The sequence below is a fragment of the Solanum pennellii genome, chromosome 2 (assembly GCF_001406875.1).
Source record: "Solanum pennellii chromosome 2, SPENNV200".
In the NCBI taxonomy this organism is placed as follows: domain Eukaryota; kingdom Viridiplantae; phylum Streptophyta; class Magnoliopsida; order Solanales; family Solanaceae; genus Solanum; species Solanum pennellii.
In genome coordinates, this window is record NC_028638.1 from 27,111,459 (window position 1) to 27,130,418 (window position 18,960).

The 18,960-nt window shown below is 39.1% G+C and overlaps 1 pseudogene; it reads right to left on the bottom strand.

The window, feature by feature from the left end:
* Positions 1–18,074, bottom strand: part of LOC107009839 — a 114,485-nt pseudogene extending 96,411 nt beyond the window's left edge.
* Positions 18,075–18,960: the final 886 nt, after the last annotated feature.

An 18,960-nucleotide genomic window follows, 5' to 3' on the forward strand; every position in this document is an offset into this window, starting at 1 on the left:
CAAAAGAAAGAAGATCCGGGTGCGTTCACTATTCCTTGTACAGTTGGGTCATTATATTTTGCGAAAGCATTATGTGATCTAGGGGCAAGCATAAATCTCATGCCCCTCTCTATCTACAAGAAGTTGGGTTTGGGGGATCCAAAATCCACTGCAATGCGGCTACTGATGGCTGATGGGACAGTGAAAAGGCCTATAGGGATACTCCATGATGTGCTAGTAAAAGTGGAGTCATTCATATTTCCGGCTGATTTTGTTATTCTTGATTGTGAAGTCAATTTTTAAGTGCCTATTATTCTTGGGAGGCCATTCCTTGCTACAGGTAGAGCCTTAGTTGATATGGAAAAGGGGCAGATGAAATTTCAGTCGAACAATAAAGAAGCGAACTTCAACGTTTGTAGGACCTATGAGGAAGAGTGGTGAGCTCCAATCGGTATCCTCCATATCTCACAAAGAAAAGATGAAGAAGGAGAATGAACAAAAAAGTTCAAAAAAAGAGTTTATGGTTGGGGATTTGGTGCTTTTAGACAGTTCTGGGTCGCCTAGTCTTCCGGGCAAGCTCAAGTCCAAACGGACTGGCCCTTACTTTATTACCTAAGTATTCCCTCATGGAGCAGTTAAGTTAAAAGCCAAAGAGGGAGTGCGGTTTAAGGTGAATAGAGAACGAATAAAGCTCTATTTTGGGCTTACTGCATCGGTGAATGAAATGATAGAGGCATACCATCTTGATGAAGGCTAAGTAATCAAGTGTCCTCAGTCATGTCGCGACGTTAAATCAGGCGCTTGTTGAGAGGCAACCCAATACTTATATTTTTCTTTTCTTTCTTTCTTTCTAGTAATGGTAGCATTTTGTACTAATGGGTTTTAAATTTGCAGGCACATCTCCAGGAAATTCTGCAGAAAATCACTCTGCAACAGTCACCAACGGACACATGCGACGGACCGTCGTTCTCTCGACGGTCCGTCCAGCACAACCGTTCTTGTTGTCAGAGACCCTATTCCTAAGGGTCTCTCACATTTTCTAAGTATACTCCAACGGACATCTACGACGGACCATCGTACTCTCGACGGTCCATCTTGCATAACCGTCATGACGGTCAGAGAACCCTCTTTTAAGGGTCTCCATTTTTTTAAGTGTCCCACGACGGACAGCGACGACGGACCGTCATAATCACAACGGTCTGTGCTGATTGTCCGCGCTTTACGCCCCAGGTTTGCTTCACCTACCACTCTTGTATTTCAATTTTTTTATGCATTGGGGACAATTGCATGTCTTTTTGTTGGGGGTGGGGTAAATGGAAAGTGAGTGCTAGGGTGAAGTCTAAGTAGCTCAATTCACTATCCTCTTTTGGGGTTTTCTTGCCTGTGTTCTTTTTCCCCAAGAGACTGATTACTTTTTCTGTTGAACCGGCATATCTATATATTGTGTACATAGTTTAATTCTGGAGCATGATGGCTAAAATGAAATCCTGATAAAATGGAAAATGGTGCATGACTAGGCATAGAAATTGATAAATGTGTGGATCTAAGCATGACATAGAAGTACACCACTGCATGACCCTAAGTCTAAAATTTGAACTAGGTGTCTGATAATCTGGTAGAGTGAAGAGATGTCAGGTGAGTGTGAGGAAGATTTGAATAGTCCACTATTTGTACTGAGCTAGAACTTGCCTGGTTAGTCCTGCTAAAAGTAAGCTGTAATAGACAATTAGGAAAGGATCATAGGCCCTTATTCAATATAGCCCATTTTTAGCCTAAAATAAAAGAAAACCAAATGATATTTATCCTTCTTTGATCCAAATGATTTGAGCTTAAATTAGACCTTTCTTTCTCACCCCAACTGATCTTTTCTGTGAACAAAGTGTTGGCCTTGGTCCCTCCTTGGACATGTGCACCTCAGCTTATGCCAAAAGCATAAGTTGAGGGTGGCTAATGCATTAAACAACCTTCATTATGGCCCTGACCCAACTTTGGGTATTGTGTACCTTGACTCATGGCAAGGCCATGAGTTGAGGGTGGCTATTATGAGGAATGCTCTGGAAAGTGGGGTTGAAAGACCAAAGAGAAAGAAAGAACAAAAGTAAATTTACTCATGAATTAGTTGAAAGATAAGTAAAGAAAAAGAAAAATATACAAGAAATACAAGCAAGAAAAGAAGTGAGTCACTTACACAAATGAAGAAAGAAGAGAATATAGCAAGGTGAAAGAATATGAGAAACTGGGCGAGATAAAATGATCGAAAATGGTATGTTTAGCCGATATGTCAAGGAGGGCAAAAAGTCACCAAAGTATACCTAAATATACCCTACCTGACCCTGAGCCTATGTTACAAGCTAAGAAAGTCCTATCGTGATCCTAAGGGTTGTATAGCGAACTTAAGGCAGTGAAAATAAGGGCAAGCTTATGGCAATAGGTATGAATGAGTGTGACTTTGTTCTGAGAGCGAGTGTTGAAAAGTAATCCTTATACTCAAACTGAAATCATTGTGTGAAAAATGAGGATTTTGTTTTAAAGTGAGGACACTAGTTGCAATACCGGAATTGTTAGCACCTCGGTGAGAAATTGAAGAGGATAGGTGTTAGTGCATGGTGAGTCTGTGTCATGTTCTGATCCCACATAATTCAAGCCTAATAGTGATAGCATGCATAGATATGATGAGATTAATCGGGATTGATAGCCAAATGATTGCAAAGGATAAAACATGGATACTATTGTACAAAGATTTTGTATTGAGTCATAGTGCGTCGCTTGAGGACAAACAACGAATTTAAGTTGAGGGTGTTGATATACTGAGGTTTCACGGTATTATTAATGCTTTTTCCTAAAGTTTAGTGTGTCCAAAAGCCTTTTTGTGCTAATTTTTATATAAGTTTCTCCTTATTTGCAGGAAATCTGTTCAAAGATGTATGCGGAGGTTTTTGTGTGAAGAAATGCAGAAGAGACCACCTACGGATCTTGTGACGGTCCGTCATGCTTGTGACGGTCCGTAGGTGGCATCGTAGTGCAGCTGCTGAAGGAAGATGGGGAAGTCTGAGCTAGTGTGGGGTTACGGAGTCCATGAAGGTCCGTCGTGTCTATGACGGTCCGTCCTGCAGGTCCGTCATGAAGTTCAGAGAAGTAATCCCAGTACCCATATTCCAAGAGTTTGTGTTTTGAAACGAAGACCCTCGACGGACCGTTGTGACTATGACGGTCCGTCATACTTGCCGTCGAGGGTAATGAAGAGAGAAGTAGAAGAAATTTCATCAAGTATGGGACGACGGAGTCCATGACGGTCCGTCGTGACCACGACGATCCGTCGCGAGGTCCGTCGACCCAGCCGCGTTTTGACAGATTTCCAGCAAATAGGGTCCTTGTTTAATTAGGTTTTTATTTTCTATAAATAGTTCGAGAAAACCTCGTTTTTGAGTTTAGACTCTTGGACCATTGTTAGACTCGGGACCATTGTTAGACTCTGGGTCATTATTAGACTCTGTGTATTAGTGTTAGACTTTTGATTATCATTAGACTTTTTGTGCGATTCTTGATTATTTTGAGATTCTTGCAAGTGATTGTTGGTGATTTTTGGTGATTAATCAAGAAAACTTTCGGCTTTTACTCTTTCTCATTGAAGTAAGTACATTAATTCTTATATAATATATTTGAATATTGTGATTATGACTATGGGTAACTAAACTCCATAACTAGGGTTGTGGGAACCATAGGCAAATAATGAGATAAAACCTAACGAAAATAAAAATTCTAGAATAGTGTCTTGCATGTATGAATAATTCTTTAGCTTTGAAGTCTTTTTAACGGATGACCAACGTTAGAACTCTCCTTATTGCTACGTGCCGGACCAAGGAGGTAGATAATAGGGAAAGAATTATCAACATAGATTTAGTGTATACTATCAAATAGGCTAGTATTGATTGGTACGAGGTGCGGAGTGAGATTTTCTAGATGCCGGACCAAGGATTTAGAAATACATAACTTATCACTTTGCATGCAAGATAGTAGGAAAGAATAGTTATAGTTAGAATTATCAAGTTATGAACCTGTGGGGAACACGTAAACCCTAGTTACTTTGATTAATTGATTAAACTCCAACATTCAAAGCTGTTTAGTGTCTCTTTCAATTTCGTTAGTTATTTTCATTCATTTAGAAATAAAAACCCCTTTTATTGTTTTTACTTTCCGAGGAAGTAATTGACTAAACAAAAGTAATAATAGATTGAAGTTAAGTCTAAACTATTTTCCTCGTGGGAACGATCCCAACCTCACTAGTTGGGTTATTTACTTGACACGACCGCTTTACTTCTTATTTGAGAAGTAAGTTTGAGCGTATCAGTGAGTTCAAGTAGAGAGAGAAAGAAGAGAGAAGAAAGAGAGTTTATTTGTGTGTTGTCTTAGATTAATTAGGGTTTGGGAGTATTTATATTGGGTCTTAAATCAACTTAATTAGATTTCCTTAATCCCTAATTAAACCACCTAAACCCCTAACTAATTAAATGAGACCAACTTAAATTAGGCAGAAAACTCGACCCTCACTGACGAGACCCCGATAGATGGGCTGTTTGTGAATCGACAGACCCTTTCCCTCTCGTTCGACCCTCCATCGATGAGTTCAAAGACTGTGCAGGTGAGGGGATTCCATGCATTGGCTAAGTGTGGGATGACGGTGGCATCAATGCCCCATGTATCAACACACGGACCGTAGCCTGCACCTCTACACTCCGTCGATGAGTTCAGAGGCTGTGAGGGTGAAAGGACCTTCTCCACAAGCCTAAGTGTGGTACGACGGTGGAATCGACGCCCCGTCGGTCCACACACGGGCCGTCTTCTGTCCCATCGATGCACACTGTGAGGCATTGTTGCCTCAAACTACAAGCATCCTCCTCAAGGGCCCTTGGTTGGTCCTTGAGAAGTCGTACCTCGACGTTTCGACCATGAAATCACTCCAACATCTATTTACTACGTTTTTACCAATTAGTGTACATTTCCGACTCCTAAAAGTTAGTCAAATAGGCTAAGACACACTAACACCCCTTTGAACCAACTTCCCAGACATCATGGACATTTTTGGACGTTTTGGTTCTTAAACTTCCTAATGACCTATATTCAATAAAATGGACTTAAAAACAGTAGTTAGACCTTATGACACCTACGTTAGGCTTTACGACATGTCTTAGATTTTCAAGGTGTTACATTATCCCCTCCCCTTAGGCACATTCGTCCCCGAATGACACAAATTCTTTTGGAGAAAGGAATAAACTCAAAACTAGCAGCCCATAAATCATGTCATTTCTACAAGGCAAATTTCTAAATTCGTATTACCACACATAAGACTCAAATAACTTCATCATGAGGCGTTTCCTTCTTACAACACTTATAAAGCATATAGTACTTTTCTCCATTGTAATGCATCAAATGGCTGTCTCTCCTCTCTCAAAGCAGGCGAGCTTCAAGCTTGGAAGATCAAGAAAAGCGAGAACATACATTACATTAGTCAATTGGCACAAGTTCAACTTAACAATATGCTACATATCATTTCATAAAGACTCGCATGCCAAAATTCACAACATAACTCAAATATACAAAAAAGGCGAAATTCAAGTTTTAGAGGTACTATTTCAATGTAATGAAACCCCAAAATGCACATTTTTGTAAAACTTCATCAAAAATAAAAGAAGTTCAATTTCTAGTCACATTTATATTATTTAAAGAATGACTAACCTTAATTATAAAAGAGATGAGGGTAACAGGACTTCATGTCGGCCTCGGCCTCCCATGTTGCACCCTCAACTAGATTCTTCCATAACACCTTTACGGAAACCACTTCTTTAATCCTTAACTTCTTGACTTGCCTATCAAGAACTTGAATCAGAACTTCCTCATAAGAGAGGTTATCCTTGAAACCAAGACCCTCAATAGGAAGAATGGACTCGGAATCACCGATACACTTCTTCAACATAGAAACAAGAAAAACCGGCTGAACCGAAGCCAATTCACTAGGAAGTTTCAATTCATAGGAAACCTTACCAACCCTTTGCAAGATTTCATAGGGATCCACATAACGAGGACTCAATTTCCCTTTTTTTCTAAATCTAATCAACGCTTTCATTGGCGAAATTTTCAGATACACTTTATCACCTTCTTCGAAATCCAAATCCCTTCTCCTATGATCGGCTTAAGACTTTTGCCGACTATAGGCCATTTGCAACCGATTCCTTATGATATGAACCTTTTCCAAAGTCTTATAAATCAAATGGGGACCAAGAAACGAATCATAACCCACTTCAAACCATCCAATAGGATACCTACACCTCCTACCATACAAGGCTTCATAGGGAGACATGTAAATGGATGAATGAAAATTATTGTTATAGGCAAACTCTACCAAAGGTAAATGTTTATCCCAACTCCCTTTAAAATCAATAATACATTCCCTACGTATATATTCAAGGGTTTGTATCGTAAGCTCCGCTTGACCATTCGTTTGGGGATGAAAAGTGGTTCTCAACTTCACCGTAGTACCCAACCCTTGCATAATCCTCCACCGAATATGAAGACTTAATTGGAATAAAGTGGGCGGACTTAGTCAATCGATCAACAATCACCCAAATAGAATCATATGACTTTTGATTCTGAGGTAAACATACTACAAAGTCCGTATTAATGTCTTCCCACTTCCAAGTAGGAATCTGGATCTCCCGTAGTAAGCCACCCTGCTTTTGGTTTTCGACCATTACTTGTTGGCAATTCAAACACTTAGGGACAAATTCTGCTATGTCCTTTTTTAGACCTTCGCACCAATATATCTCCCTTAAGTCATGGTACATTTTTGTTGACCCTGGATGAATTGAGTAGCGAGACCCATGGGCTTCTTCTAGGATCCGATCCCTAAACCCATCTATATTGGTAACACAAAATCTCCCTTGGTACCTTAACAGTCCATCCCCCTAAGGATAATGATTCATTAAACTTGCCGATAACCGATTCTTTCAACTCCATTAATGCATGATCAAGGTGTTGTTTGGACTTCACCTCAACCACTAGAGATGACCCAGAGTTATGATGAACTATAGAACCTCCATCCGGAGAACATTCCAACCTCACCCCGAACCTAGCAAACCTATGTACTTCACTTGCTAGGTTCTTCTTGGCTTCGTAAAGATGGGAGACACTACCCATAATCTTCAACTTAGGGCATGCACAACTACATTGGCCTTTCTAGGGTGATAAAGGACACTTATATCATAATCTTTGAACAACTCTACCCACCTTCTTTGTCGAAGATTGAACTCCTTTTCGGTAAACACATATTGGAGACTCTTATGATCGGTAAAGACATCAATATGAACCCCATACAAGTAATTCCTCCAAATTTTCAAAGCAAACACCACGACCGCTACTTCAAGGTCATGAGTGGGATAGTTTATCTCATGTACCTCAAGTTGCCTAGATGCATAGGCTATCACCTTCCCGGGGTGCATAAGCACACACCCCAAACCCACTCGGGATACATCACAATACACCACAGAACTCTTTGTAACCTCTGGTAAGGTCAATAGGAGCGGAAGTAAGCCTATCTTTCAATAATTGGAAACTTTTCCCACATGCCTCCGACCACTCAAACTTCTTAACCTTTTGGGTCAAATTAGTCAAAGGAGACGCAATGGATGCGAAACCATCCACGAACCTCCGATAGCAACCCGCTAAACCCAAGAAACTCCTAATGTCGGTTGGAGTCAAAGGTCTAGGACTGTTTTTCACCGCCTCAGTTTTCCTTAGGTCTACCTTAACTCCCTCACTAGAGATGATGTTCCCAAGAAAAGTCACCGACCTCAACCAAAATTCGCACTTACTATATTTGTGATACAATTGACGTTCTTTATGGGTTTGCAATACTACCCTCAAATGACCCATATGATCACCCTCATTCTTTGAATACACTAAGATATCGTCAATGAAGACAATGACAATGAATGTAGGTAATTTCGAAACACTCTATTCAATAGGTCCATAAACGCCGCCGGAGCATTTTTTAGACCAAAAGGCATCACCAGAACTCATGTGCCCATACCGAGTCCGAAAGAAGGTCTTTGGTATATTCTCACCTCTCACCCTATGTTGGTGATACCCCGACCTAAAGTCTATCTTTGAAAAGTTACTCGCCCCTTGGAGTTGATAAAACAAGTCATCAATCTGAGGGAGAGGGTACTTATCCTTAATGGTGACCTTTTTGAGTTTGCGGTAATAAATACACTTTCTTTAGGACACATCATTCATCTTCACAAACAAAGCCGGAGCACCCCATGGAGAAATGCTAATCCTGATAAAACCCTTATCTAGTAAATGTTTGAGTTGAGCCTTCAAATCCTTCAACTCGGTTGAGCCATTCAATAAGGAGGAATTGATATGGGATTTGCATCCGGTAGCAAATCAAATCCAAAGTCATTTTCCCATTCGGGAGGAATGCCGAGAAGGTCATTAGACAAGACCTCCAAAAATTCACTCACTACGGGGACCGACTCAATGGGAGGAAATTCGGAGTCTATATCTTGGATTCTTACTATATGATATTGACAACCATTTAAGATCATTTTGCTTGCTTTAAGAAAAGAAATAATATGACCTCTAGGAATCGAATTTCCTCCCTTCCACTCAACAACGGGTTCATTTGGAAAACCTCACCACTCTTGTCATACAATCAATGGAGGCAAAACATGCATGAAACCAATCTATACCTAATATAACATCAAAATCTAGCATATCGAGTTCTACTAGAGCAACATATGAAACTCTATTGGGCAACATTATTGGATAATTTCTATACACCCTTTTTGCAAAAACCGACTCTCCCACTGTAGTAGACACTTCAAAAGGTTCATGCAAAATATCGGTAAAATATCAAACTTTTTAGGTACTAGAGGTCTAACAAATGATAAAGTAGTGTCGGGAGAAAGTAAGGAATATACATCAATAGAGAATACTTTCAACATGCCGGTCACCACGTAAAGAGAAGTCTCTTACTCACCCCTAGAGCGGAGAGCATATAAGCGATTCTTCTTTGGAGCATCACTCGAAGAACTTGCTTGAGCTTGACCACTACCCTTGTCTTGACTCTTCCAGTTTGGACAATCTCTCATCTTGTGACCACTCTTTCCACAACTAAATGAATCATCCGTCCCCTTAAGGCAATCACCATAGTGCTTTTTATCACATTTTCAACAAGTTGTCTTCTTATTTGGTGAATTAGTACCTTTTCCCTTCTTAAATTTTGGGTTAGACCCCTGTCACCACTAGCTTTTGGGAACTTGGAAGGGACTTGATTAGAAACCCGCTTCATAAATTGAGGTGTGTCTTGTATTTAAAACCTATTCTTTGTAGAAACTCCATCAAATGATCTTTCTATCTTAGCATCTCTACTCCTTTGTTTAGATCTTCCCTCTTCAACCCTTCTTGCATGCACCATAAGACGGGAAATGTTCATCTTTTTGTAACAACCCAAAAACGACTATGGTAAGTAAAACCTAAGTGTATGCATATAGGTTAGACCGGGTTCACACGGCTTGATGCACGTGGAACCAGACCCCTGTACCTATGCACCAGCAAAGCAAAACAACTTGGTGAGTTGGTTGAGCTAGGCAGGGTTGGTTCAAACCATGTTAGGTCCCCAAACACTAAGATTCACCCGGGTGAGTCTTAATCAGACTTAGAGGGTTAGTGATAGGTTTTAAGGGTTTTAGGGCTAAAAAGATAATTTTGGGGTTAGGGGTAGTATAGTAATTACCCTAGGTTGATATTTAAATAATAAAATAAGGTTTTTAATTAGTGAAAAAGGGTCAAAGCTCTATGGTCAGGCCAGAATTTGACCGGATCTCGACACTCGGGTTCGAGCCGAGTTGGAGGAACAAAAGGGGCGATTTAAATGGTTTTAAACTAAACAAAAATCAGGTTGGGCATTATAGTAACTTAATATGTAGATTATAATCTGATTTTATCATTTCAATTGTGTTTAATACGCCAACAACAAACTCCCAAGGAAAGAGGCGCATGACTCCTACTAGGAGTATACTCAATGTGCACTCTTAATTCATTATATATCCACAAAACATTTTTTAGCTTTACCTTGCAATTCAAAAACAGAAAAATAAAATAAGTCTACTGTTCTAAGAGTTCTCGGCATTCATCCATCAAAAACGAAAAGAAAATTTAGTACGCCTAAGTGTTTTTAAGAAATCACGTAAAGAACTTCACTTGTGAACATGAATCAAGGCTCGGAAGAGAGGTTTGTGCATGGGTTAGGACGTGTTTGTGGCTGGTTGTCCAAGATGAAAAAGGTATGTTTTTTCTTCTCTCTTGGTCTCTTTCCCAAGAGTCCCTTAAGGTTCAGTACGTATTCCAATCGAAAACAAAGGTTGCCCCCGTTGCATGCCCCTATCATTAGATCCTCTGAATAGTTGATGCATGCGTTGGTATGTTTGCAGGTAGACAATCTTAGGAACGTTTGTGATTGTGTGCAATGTGATGTTCTCGGACAGCGTATGATCATTTTATGTTTGTCTGATTGTATGTTGCTTTATGTACACGATAATGCTAATACCATGAGATGCATATTACGGATGTTTTCAATAATGTGGTGAATTATGTTCTATGTAATTGTCATGTTATTAACATATGATGATGAAACCGTGATGTTCATGGAAAGTAAATGAAAATGTTGTTCTGAAATGAAATGCTAATTGCTGAATTAAAATGAGTCTATGACTCTCGGCAATGCACATCAATGCACAAAGAAATGGTACGGATATATGGACATAAGTGTAGGTTAAAGTATTGGTTAAAGTTGACATAAAAATCTAAACCAAATTGTTTAGACTAAAGTGTAAGAAAAAAATGAACTTAAGGACCTAATACTAATTATAGAAGACTCGGCTAAATTAAATCAAAGAAAATGCTACACCTAAGAATCGAACCCGAGATCTCAAGGTTCTAACACTAGATGAAGAGGTCTTGAGTAAATTAAAAAAAGATAATAATGTTCAGTGTAAGGATGGGGATCGAGACCGGCCTCAAGGCCAAGTGTGTGAGATACATAAGTCTCACATATAACCAAAAAAAAATATATGCTGCCCAAGGGATTCTAACACGGATCCCCTTGACCAAAAAATGTGAGGCACGTAAGTCTTACATACAATAAAAATAAAACACAGCCACTAAGGATCGAACTTGGTTAATCTTGGCCGAATGTGTGAAAAGACATAAGTATCACACACATACATATAATGAAAATAAATCAAGAGAATAGATACTGCCGAAGTGATTCGAACATGGGTAAAGTCTAAGATCACTTAAATCACGAAAGCAAGCCTTATGTATGGTGTAACCCGAAAGGGGTACTACCATGAGTGTGAAGTATAACAAAGGCCATGTGCATGACATACGATCTAAGTTAATAGCAAGACAAAAAAATGAACATTCACGTAATGAGGTGAGTAATTATGTTAAACAAAGATGCCAATGAAAATGGTGACAACATTATAAAAGGCTAAGATGAATGGTGAGACAAGTCTCAACCAAGACTAAGTAAAGGTCACTAAAAGTGCTCACCTAAGAGAGTGTTGGATATTAAGAGACAAGTCTCAATCACATTCTATATGTAAGTATAAGGGAAATTCACACTTAATACGTAAAGAAGAGATAAGAAATCATCTAATGAGATATGACTACCTCATTCTAGAAGCAAGATTCGATGATGTATGATTTGAATGTAAATAGGAACTTTAAACTAAGCACCGATAGGATAGTTATGAGTGGTGATCCTTCTTTCGGGAAGGGCAGAGGTTCACGTAATTCCCATGAAGATGAGACTGTCCACTAAGGTGGGTATGGGTCTCCCTACATCTCCTAGTCTTTGAACTCTGTTGCCAACATAGGGAAATAACTTTGTTCGAACCCATAAAGCTAGGATGTTTTGGTTTCACTTTGGCCAGTGAGTCTACCTCTTTTTGGTGTGGGGAAGACACCGGATTTCATGATGCTCACAGGATCTATGTCAGTTAAGGTTGAAAGTTCCTCAAAGTATGAAAGATAATGAAATGAGTGATACTGAAGGTGTTTGTCCAAGACAATCAGGAGGTGAAACCAGATTCAAGTAATGATATTAGGTCATTCTTGGTCATTGCACTTCATGATCCCGATGAGAGTCTTAAACTTAATCCTAGGTATAGCTGGTGTTTACATCAGCCTATGAATGAATGAAATGAATAATGTGAAGTAATAATGAACGGATGAAGCAGACTCTATTTTAGCTAAAGGAGGCCCTCAGGTTGAGGTCCCATATGTTGGGCCCTCACTTGAGATATCTTGATGCTACGTCTATGATTCCAAGGTCTTGTGGATATTAAATGTATGATATATGAAACATGAAATGTATGTTATGTGAACCTATGTATGTTTGATGTATGACATAATCATAGCATGACCTTCCTATTACAAATTAGGCAAGTCACGATACTTGACCTTCCAAGAAAGCATGTTGATTAGGAATAGCCGTTCTTGTTCATGCATTACGGTTATGTGTTGCTGCATGTACTCATACCTAGTACAAGTGTGTATTAATTCCATACAGTATTACTATTTTAGGTGCAGGCTAAGGTAGACGTTGAAGGTATCATTGCAGTTGTTCGGACTCAGAGATTTCATCCAGACTTGGTAGGTCCTCATGCATTCGAGGATGCTTGCCTTTACATTTCTTGCTTAGTAGTAGGTTTGAACTAGTGGAGTATGTTCCAATAGTGTTTCTTTCCTATTTTATTCATACGCTAGTATTGATGCCGTTTTGGCACGTATTACTTATGACATGAGATTCTATATCTTTCAAGTTGTATGTTTCTATAACTAGATGCTTGATTATGAGAAATGAACTTCCTTACAAATATGCGTTTATATGTTTACAATATGAAGTCTAAGTATACTTCAAATATAAACAAAAAGTTCTATATTTTCCACTAAAATTAACCGTATGAATGTGATGAATGCAATAAGAGGCTTGTCTACGACCTCTATGAGGTCAACGACACCAATTGCAATTCGGATTCTAGAATCGAGATCATGACAGTTGTCATGTAATATGGCCAAATGGAACTCCTATAGTAAGTCCTCTGACACCCCTATCACAAAAAGACTCATTTGGTCTCTAGGATCAGAGACCAAAAAAGGAGCATAGTTGGAAAACTTAATGAATTCCAAAGAGTACTCATGGACACTCCTTCCTCCTTGGCGAAGATTGATGAACTCCACCATTTTTTACTCCCTCATATCCCTAGGGAAGAACCTATCTAGAAAAGCCACCTTAAAGATCTCCCAAGTAACCAGACCACCTCTCCATTTCCTATTATCCCTCCATTGTACATACCATGCTTGCGCCACGTCCTTGAGTTGATATGTAGCCAACTCGGCCTTCTCACTTGAGGAAAACCCCATAGCCAAGAGTATTTTAGAGACCTCATAGATGAATTCTTGGGGGTCTTCATCCACCTTAGGCCTGTAAAATTTAGGAGGGTTCATTCGAGTGAAGTCCCTTAGACAAGAATCCATAGTAGTGACTTCTTGATGTGGACGGGGCACAACCTCCCGGTTTGCTTGAGCCGTCATAGCTTGGCTTGAGTCATGGCCGCTTGTGCTTGATTGTTCATATCTTGGGCCATTTGAAGAAGAAAGGTTCGTATATTCACATCCGTCAAAGGAGGAGGATCAATTGGTGCTTGGTCAACATTAGCTTTTTCTTCAAGTGGAGGAAGTTGCCCACCATGGGGAGAAACTCCCGCATTGGCAATTTACGCTTCAAGTTTTTAAGCCGTATTTCTTCAATTTTCATGCTTCCTATAAACACAACAATAGGATTATATGTAAAATCACACCATATGTATACTTTATCAGCATGATATAAGATTTCCAAGAAAAAGAGCGATTCCTAAGCATCATATAGGTTCCTACTCATAAGTATGGCGTGCTTCACATTTATGAATACAAATCTACACAGACGTGGTAGAGAGAGAGACATTACTCAACAATATTTAACCTCATAATCTGATACCATGTTTTTCACACACGGGTTTACCCCCTAGATGCAACCGGCGTCGTCGTCTTTTTTAAGGACTTAGACTAGCCTCTTAGTCTCGTGTCATTACATTCATATGTTGAAAGATGTGGAAAAATTTAACACTTTCATTATATCTACTTGGAGGTTTACATATACCTCTACATACACACAATATATAGTCATATCGAGTATAAATAGACCCTTCGTATAGGAAGGTTACATAGCCTTCTACTTTTATTGCACATACATATATATAAGAATATAGAATTAGCTCAACGATTATCTCATCTCATACCATCTAAATGATTATCACAATATGGTCATAGCCCTTACATCAATTCAACAAGACTACATATAGGTCATATGAAAGTACAATACTCAATTAAAGAGGAAAGAAACGAAAAAGTCATTAAGCTCATAACAAGTCCGTAAGCTAGATGATGGCATTGCCTCAGATGTTGAGGACCTACCCTCCTTGGATGAAAGGAAGAATCAAATCCTTCAACAATGTCGCTTTCCAAACTCTTCAATGACAGAAACCTAAAATATTTTGCGAAAAGGGAAGAAAAAAGGGGTTTGTACTCCACATGTACTGAGTATCAGACCTTATGCACATACACAAGAAACACATGCTAATAAGGGGATTTTTGTCAAAACATGTCATTTTACCCCTTTAGGAACCTAATGCAAAGCCAAAAAAGTCATATCAATCAACCAAACCTACTTACTAACCCATCAAGTAATTCATATTCCAACATGCTTGAAAACCATGAGTTACTACAACCCTATCATCAAGGAATAACATCACAAGAATGAATAAGAGTCAATCATATCATAATATGAAAGACAACTAACGAGTCCTTATTAAGTCAACAAGTGCAATGACCAAGAAGAGCTCCATAACCTTACTCAATCAGTATCATCAACAACAAAACATGACCAATATCCAACTTTACATAACATAACAATTAGGTTTACATTTCATCATATATTAACATTATAACCCAAGGCATACTCATAAGTGAACTAATCATCATATAGTATCAACCATGTGCCATAGTCATCATTATACATCATATATCATCATAGTATTAACATATATAAGAACTTCCTCCTAAGACTCCCTTCAAGGATAACTAGTGCAATGTTTAGGTAGAGTTCCATACCCCTACCTAGACTAATCTAGACCACTTAGGTTATCTAAGTTAGAGTTTAAGTACTTTATGTCATTTTACCTTTTGGGAACATCTTGCCCTAACCGACATAGACCACATGAGCTAGTGTGGAATCCGGTGTCATAAAATCCTTCACCGAAAGAAGGCGGACTACTTACCAAGGTAGTACCAAAACATGAATCATACCAACTACATCGATCCACTAGCTAGTATTCCTATGGGGGCAACATAGTTCAAGAACTAGGAGATATAATTGGGACCCTCTTTATGCGCCATGCATTACAGTCTCCAATCTCAAGAATACTGTAGTGTTCCTACCTTCCCCATGTGGCAAGGGACACTCCTCAATCTACTTCACTCGGTGCTAAGCTAGAGTTCCTTTTTGAAATGTCTTTAAGCCTTTAATTATCAATCATAGCTTAATTTAGGTCATCAGTTCTACCCCTTGTATAATCATTATCATCAATAGCTCAATAAGAATTGTATGAGTATAAGTCTTTTAATCACAATTCGTATAAGTGAGTTTAACACATTACCATTTCATAGCATATATAGGCAAATTGATAGTTTTCACCATTCTTATATCACATACACCTTAATCAACCTCACAACATAGTCAAGACATTTAAATTCAACATCATACCACCCTATAATCATAGTATAAGGCATACTGCAATGTAATATCATGACTTACCTGCAATTAATCACAATTGGAAATAAAGATAGAGAGTCTAAGACTCACCAAGTGTTCCTCATAGTTTATAATCAAGGTCTTACCATCAACCTATAACTCAACCCAATTTGGGGAGGAACATCATCACACAATGATAACTATAGAATAACAAGGCCAATTGCATCTCCATAATACAATTCAACACTAGATTATAACTTAAGATAAGATACATAGGCTAAATTCATAATACAATTCATAACCTAAATCACATCTCAAGAAATAGCATGGTAGGCCTATAATACATATTAATTCAATCATAAAAACACCGTAGGCCATTAATCTAATCAACAACCAAATCCATGGAATGATCATAAAACAATATAGATCAAAATCACAACCTAGGGTTAGGATTGAGGATCATGTTCTTAAATTTAGACTAAATCATCAACAATTACCATACACAAGTTAAAATTAATGTTAATATATTCAATATAAACCTATGAAATCATTAACAACTCAATCCATAACGTCAATTTCGTAATTGAATGAAACCCATAAGAAATTTCAACTATTGAAATCTATTTTAAAGGAACCCTTTGAGGAAAGAATCTCAAAGGTGAATTAGATCCCATACCTTAACATTTGGCAACAATTTGATGGTGAATTCGTCCCTTTCAAGCCCCCAAACCCTTATCGTTGCTAGTCTTCAATTGTGAGTTAAAGTGGAGAGAGAAAGAAGAGAAAAGGAAGAGAGTTTATTTGTGAGTTGTCTTTAGATTAATGAGGGTTGGAAGTATTTATATTGGGTCTTAAATAAACTTAATTAGACTCCCTTAATCCCTTATTAAACCACCTAACCCCCTAACTGATTAAATGACACCAACTTAAATTAGGCAGAAAACTCGACCCTCACAGATGAGACTCCAATCGACGGGCCGTCTGTGAGTCGATGGACCCTTCCCCTCTCGTTCTGCAGTACGTCGATGAGTTCAGAGACTTTCTAGGCGAGGATCTACCATGCAGTGGCTAAGTGTGGTACAACGGTGGCATCGACGCCCCATTGATCTACACATGGACCGTTGCCTGCCCCTCTGCACTCCGTCGATGAGTTCAGAGGTTGTGCAGGTAAAAGGAACTTCTCCAATAGCCTAAGTGTGGGACGACGGTGGCATCAATGCCCCGTCGGTCCACACATAGGTCGTCTTCTGTCTCATCGATGCACACTGACAGGCAGTGTTGCATCAAACTACAAGGGTCCTCCTCAAGGGCCTTTGGTTGGTCCTTGGGGAGTCGTACCCGGACGTTTCAACCATGAAATCACTCCAACACCTATTTACTACGTTTTTACAAATTTTCGTACATTTCCAAATCCTAAAAGTTAGTCAAATAGGCTAAGGAACGGTAACACCCCTTTGAACAAACTTCCCCGACGTCATGGACGTTCTTGGCCGTTTTGGTTCTTAAACTTCCTAAATGACGTATATTCAATAAAGTGGACTTAAAAACAGTATTTAGAACTTATTAAACCTACTTTAGGCTTTACGACACGTCTTAGATTTTCAAGGCGTTACATTCTAGGCTTCCTACCTTCTCGGCCTCTCTTCCTCCGACGACTCTCCTCTACCTGCTGTGAATGTACCATCAACCTAAAATGGTACATGTTATCATGCAACATGTCTTCCCGACATTCCTCCACCATATCCTTCGATACACCCGTCACAAACCTGCTCATCTCATCCCTGCTACTGGACACCAGGGAAGAAGCATATTTAGAAAGTTTAACAAACTTCAAGGAGTATTCCTTGAATTATATACCTCCATGACATAGGTTTATGAACTCCTCAACCTTAGCCTCTCTTCTCTCTCAACGAAAGAACCTCTCCAGGAATGCAGTCTTGAGAATGTCCCAAGGGATGGGGACTTTTCCTGGTGCTCGGCCATATACTCACATCTTGTACCGTATCTAATCCAAATCCTTGAGATGGTATGCAGCCAACTTCGCCTTTTCCTCATCATTAACACCCATAGTAGAGAGAATATTGTGGACCTCGTCCATAATCTCCTGGGGATCCTCATTGGTATTGAACCCGCAGTATACTGGAGGATTCATCCTGGTGAAATCTCTCAGTCTACTAGCCATAGTGCTAGCATGTGGGTTCTCCTTGGGAGAAACCTATCTAGTGGTCTGGTCTGTGAAAACCTGTGCCTGACCAGTGAAGGCTTGGGCCATCTGAACCGGTGCTTCTCTCACTTCTCTATCTGTCAAGGCAGCTGGGTTGACAGACACTTGCACTCCAGTGGTGGGGGCTTGAGGACGAGCTTGGTTTCCCCCAGCAGCTGCTTCTTCAACTCTCCTGCCTACGTTTTCTTCTTGTATTCATTTTTCTACACGCACACACAAGAAGGAAGTTAGATGCTAGAATGACAGAGAATGTCAAAACTCTGCACAACATGATAAAGAGTAGAAGAAGGGAAGATTCTTAACATCACTAAGTATCTAGGTCATGGTTGTGGTGCACTTCACAATCATAAGCTAGAAACTACGCAACGTGGTTGTTTTGAGCCTTAGTCCCTAGGTAATTTAACGTCATGCTCTGATACCAAGTTTGTCACACCCTTGTCCTATGCCCTAGATGAGACCGGCATCATTAACCTGTCAAAGGTTGCAGACAAGCCTCTTCTTAGCTTTAATCACAATCATACAGTTAAATTTAGCAGAAAATTTAGAACTTTTTAAAATATACTGATGTGTAATTAGACTTCATATCATTCTTGCATAAGAGTAGTATACTAACAACTCAAAATAATCAACCATTTATTAACAGATTGAACAGTTGAAATGAAGAATTAAGAATATCACTATAGTTTCCAAACCAGCTTTAATAAAAAAGCTTGAACAAATGTTTGAAAGGAAATGCTAGGGAGAATATCTACTAGGTATGTCTAATCTACTAAATCTAGAAAATAAAGCGTAGGCATCATCGAATTCAAGAGGACCTACCAAAGTCTGAAGGTACTAGTCCAAA